Below are 5,308 nucleotides of genomic sequence, written 5' to 3'. Positions count from 1 at the left end.
TGCATTTTATGGCAAAAGTGGTCTCTTATTCTTTTATTTTTAAAAAAGAATCATAAGGGTAGACTGAGAAATTGAAATCCTGATAATCCACTACTAATTAAAGCGATTAATAATCAGGTAAATCATCAGCCATCAATTTTCTTCTATTATATTAATTAATTCTATCTTCTCCGTTCAGCTAGAAATGGACAATTCATACGTGTTAAGATCACTAACTTCACAGGGAGAGACACACAACTTTTCGTCCCCTTTATATCCATTCCTGCTCCTATACATATACCCCACTGCATTTTGTTGAAAAGTATCATAATATCAGAACCAGAGAACCCAAGATTCAACTCTTCCTTCCAAGTTTCAATCAATGGCTTCTTCTTCCTTTTACATAACAATTAGATTTATGATTCTAGTAATCTTCATTTTGGGGATGGCTGTTTTGGTTCGGCTTCTGCTGGAAACTTCCTCCAAGAGTCTGATGTCACTTGGGGAAATGGTCGAGGGAAGGTACTTGAAAATGGTCAGCTTCTTACTCTTGCTCTTGATAAAGCTTCAGGCTCAGGCTTTCAATCGAAGAAGGAGTATCCGTTTGGGAAGATTGATATGCAGCTCAAGCTTGTTCCTGGCAACTCTGCCGGCACTGTCACCGCTTATTATGTACGTGACTGTATTATTACTACTATTTATTATTATCTAAAATTCTTTGCCTACTATAAACAACTGATAAACAATTAAATAACTGCACTAACTCTAATAGTACTAATAATCATGATAAGTGCTACTCTCAGGAGCTAGATCTTACAAATCAAAAGCAGCTTAAATGGGTGCAAAAGAACTATATGGTCTATAATTATTGCGCAGATACCAAGAAATTTCCTCTAAGGCCTTCCTTTTGAATGCACTGTCACCAGCAAGAATAAGGAGTTCTAGGTGATGAGTATGCAAATTGGCCCTAATAGTCATGGGGTTGAAGGTTTTCTTTTTCCTTTTCTGGATTTTTTATCTGACATGATTGTGCCAATAACGGAAGGGAATGAATATTTTACTAAAATTTTGTATATTAATAAATTCCAACTAATCAATTTTCTGCTTAATTTTAAAAAATAATTATAGTTTATTGTCATACATGTATATAAAATCTTCTCTTTTGATCATTGTACTACCTGGATTGCTCATGTGATTATGGTTATATTTCGTTTTATTTTTATAAAAAGAACTTATAACATAAAAATTAATATTATGAAAGAAAGAACCAACAAAGAACAATTTTGATAATAATATGATCTAGTTTTAAAATCTAATATTTTCTTAAAGATAAAAAATAAGAATTAATATAATAAATATATATATCTCAATTTTTAAATAAAATCTTAAATAGTAAAGGGAATCCAATGGTGCTTGTCAATTTCAATATTAACTTTATAATATTGGATTACGTATACTTTGCATACTTTTAGTCTTATAATGATATGCCCTAACTGAAGCACATGCTAGAATACTGAAAATGCAGATAAATTTTGTGATAGCTAAATCTAGTATTCGGGGTTAATGTAACCAAGACTATATTTTCATGTATGCACAGAACTAAGTTGGAATGTTTGATTTGTATTCAATATCTGATGTGAAGTCAATACTTTTTTCAATTTGGTTTAATATAGAACAGGTATGGCGGAATGTTTAGTATTTTTGTGTTGGATTTTATATGCCGATTCAAGTTATTTTACCATAACATGTGTTTTCATTGTATTGCAGGTCCAGATGATTCTAGGGATCCACAAAAGGGTGGGATACAAAACGCGTTGGTGATTGGTCCAACTATGCAACCAAAGGGAATGTGAGTGCTTTCCATCCTTGTATCTCCTGCCTGCCTGCCTATAAGCTTTACTATCACCACAATCATAATTATCTTTATAATGAGAATCTTTGTTATTGGTGCTAATCATTTCTTTGTTTCCTTTAGAAATAATGTTGGTCCTCAGGGATAAAGCACTGCCTTGATTTCTGGTTCTAAATCATCTGAAAGGTTCCATTTTGAGCTTGTTCTGACACTTAATGAGGCAAATATGCTTGTCTATTTGATGCCACTTTACATTTACAATAATGTTTGGCTGCTGCAGTGATTATGTAATTCTGCTTTTATCATTTGGCTAGAGATTCGAAGTTCATAGTTTTCTGCTGTTTTATATAGTGAAACTTAATTGAGGTGTTCTTTGTAATGCCTTACATAAAAAAGAGAATTTGAAAGTACTGTAGAATGTAATGCAAAGTACTTAAGAAACATAAATTAATATGAAATGAAAAGTGTCCTGCTTCACTTGTGTAATAATGTAACAGAAGACCAATATAGGATGATTAAGGTTGAAAAAAGTGTAGAAAATAGTTGGGGTTTAACAAACTTTTGAATTAAAACTGTATTTGAAACCAGAAAATACAATTATCTACTAATAATAGTTAAGATAAATCCTAATCCTAGACTGAAAAGTAATCATATTAAACCAATAAAAGACTAATTAAACAAGAATCCTAATTAAGAAAATAAAATCAAAAGAAATAAGAAAACTGAATTTAAATAAAATCCTAATTTGATATTCCTGCATCATGTAATTTTTGTGTCTACAAATTGACGTTTCCTGCGTGATATATAATTTGTACGCACTCCATCTTATAAGGTTCTCCACATCTGCTATAATGGAAAGAATTCCAAGCAAATGGCCGCGTCCTGTTTGGCATCCTCCATGGAAGAACTACAGGGTAAGAACTTTCTAATTGGTGTTACTGTGTTGTTGGTTAGGTTGCAGCATATGTTGTGTGATTACTTGCAATTTACAATTGATGAGCTTTTTTTTTTTTTTTTCTGCTAATCTGTAATAGGTACATCTTTTCCATAAAAGTAATGTAGTCTACACATATTGTCAAGTCTGCATCATTTAGTTTGTCATAAGTGCCCTCAGTTATGATCGTCATACTTTTGGCCTGCGTCATATTGGAATATGAATTTTCAATGTTGGTTAATTTTCCTTCTACATTTTCTAATTAGTATTTATAACCTTTCTCATTTTTTGGGTTGGTTGATCCACTTGTAAATATGTTATAAATTAATGCTGTTGATTTGGGTATATTGCAGGCACAACTATGAACTGTCTTGCAATGATACATGTAAAATAAATAATTATTTAGATATACGGATATATTAAAATTCAAGATTTGTTTATGTATGTAGTAATTAATTATAAATAAATAAATAATAATTTATTAAGAAATGCTAGAAAATAAAACTAAGAAAAGTATATTTTTTACCCACTAAAGACAATAATAATCATCCAATAATTACTATTTCTATTAATTATTTTTTTTCTTTTAAAAAAAAAGATTTAATTTAGTTGACCATGCTAAATTGAGATCGGATTTAAAGGGTGAATACATCAATTTATTTTAATAAAAATAAGTAAAATTTAAATAAATATTTTGTTTGTAAAAATATTTTATCAATTAATCATACTAAAAACATTTATTTTTATTTTAAACTAAATAGTTATTTTATTTTCTATTATATAACAATAACGAGGCAACTATTAGTATTAAATCTAATTCTAAAAGTTCAACTCCATTGAAATTTTCAATTATTAAGTATAATTAAGTCTTCTTTCAAAATAAAAATATAATTAAGTATAATTCTAGAGATCTAAGAATATATTAAAAAGTATAAATCTATTTGTATTACATTTATATTCATCCTATTTACCGTACATATTTAGACCAATTAAAATTTTATCTAAAATTATTTTTATAAAAGAATAGTTATCACTTCAGTTTCTGTATTTATATTAACTAATAAGGTTATTATTAAAAATTAAGAAAGAGAGAAAAATATTAGTAAGCATTAATTGTTAATATAAGTATTTATTTTAGCAAGCATTAGTTGTTAATATAAGTATTTATTTTACATTTTATTTAAGTTTTGCAATTTGATTAAAATACTAAATGTATAATTAGGTGGGTTAGAATTAGACTTGGATACAAATTATTAAATTATAATTTAAATAAATATTATATTTAATTTATTACACTAAAATCTTTATTTTTATTCTAATTTTATTAATTATTTTTATTATGTGGATAATAACAAGTTTAACAATTAAAAGTCTCGCGCATAATATATGAGTTAAAAAAAACTATAAATGTATAAATTTTTTAATATTTGAACGGAGATATTTCAATATGAACCGAAATTTCATATACCTGAAAGATATTTGTGAAATATTTAATATATATTGTTTACTGTATTCATTTGGGTCAATGTTAGTAATTAAGCAATACTAGCATTGTTAACCAACATAGTTAAGTAACTAAAGACGATGAGGGGTAATTATCCCAGCTGGTATCAATACTAGGCACTATATATTAATTTGGTACCAAGACTTTAATTTGAATCGATTTGATAACAAACGTACGTAAAAATATATCAATTTAGTACCAACAGTCAAATTCCGACGACCGAAGGTGACGTGGCATGCTGAGTAGGAATTTTCTGGGTGTTTTGCCCGCTCAGCGTGTGCCACGTCAATTAATGACGTTGAGTGGCTCTGTCGACGCCAACACGACCGTGTTGATGCCTGTGTTCCCAACACGGGCTGGTGTTTATGCCCGTGTTACTCTCTGTGGTCATGCTCCCTAAAAGCTTCTTTTTATTTGATGTTTGATGCATTCAACACGGCCGTTTTCGTAGTCGTGTTGGGAACACGGTCAGTGTTGAAACCAACACGGCCATGTTCAGCTTTCTCATGCCCATACTTAGCTCGTTTTGACAGCTTCTAGTGTTAAAAGGACTAGTAGAAGACATTATTGTTGACACTAAGGACAATTCTAAGTAAAAGTATTAAGTAGTACACTTTAAGTAATTACAAAATAGCAACTTGTATTAAGTGTGGAACACAAGAACATGACAAAATAATTAAAAGATTTTATGGTCCTCATCAAAAAATAGTGTTGACACTAAGCACAATAAACAAGGATGTGAAATCTGTCTTATGGACCACAAAAGCACCATTTGTCCTAAAAGCAAAAAACAAAAGTTCCTACATATAAACAAGTTCCTAATGTATTAAACAATCATAATGCCTAGCTAAGGCTTGTTGTTGTCTCCAAGACCAGCAGGCATCCAAGGCTTCTTCTTCTTTGAGGTTGCAGTCTCAACATTTTCTTTCCTCCGAGCCTTCTTAGTTGTTGCTTGCACCTTATCTTTCCCCTTTCCGAAACTTTCATATGGAGTAGGATTAGATCTAGAAGCTTTCTTTGATGCTGTTGAAAGAGATGC

At 29.9% G+C, this 5,308-nt stretch overlaps 1 long non-coding RNA gene across 1 annotated transcript; it reads left to right on the top strand.

The window, feature by feature from the left end:
* Positions 1-2,917, top strand: LOC112537093. The gene is made up of 2 exons (XR_003081009.2): positions 1-651; positions 1,747-2,917. It is a non-coding gene; the product is annotated as an uncharacterized LOC112537093 (long non-coding RNA).
* Positions 2,918-5,308: the final 2,391 nt, after the last annotated feature.

The sequence above is a fragment of the Ricinus communis genome, chromosome 9 (assembly GCF_019578655.1).
Source record: "Ricinus communis isolate WT05 ecotype wild-type chromosome 9, ASM1957865v1, whole genome shotgun sequence".
In the NCBI taxonomy this organism is placed as follows: domain Eukaryota; kingdom Viridiplantae; phylum Streptophyta; class Magnoliopsida; order Malpighiales; family Euphorbiaceae; genus Ricinus; species Ricinus communis.
Note: the sequence above shows the minus strand (reverse complement) of the source record. Positions and strands in the feature narration are given on the sequence as shown.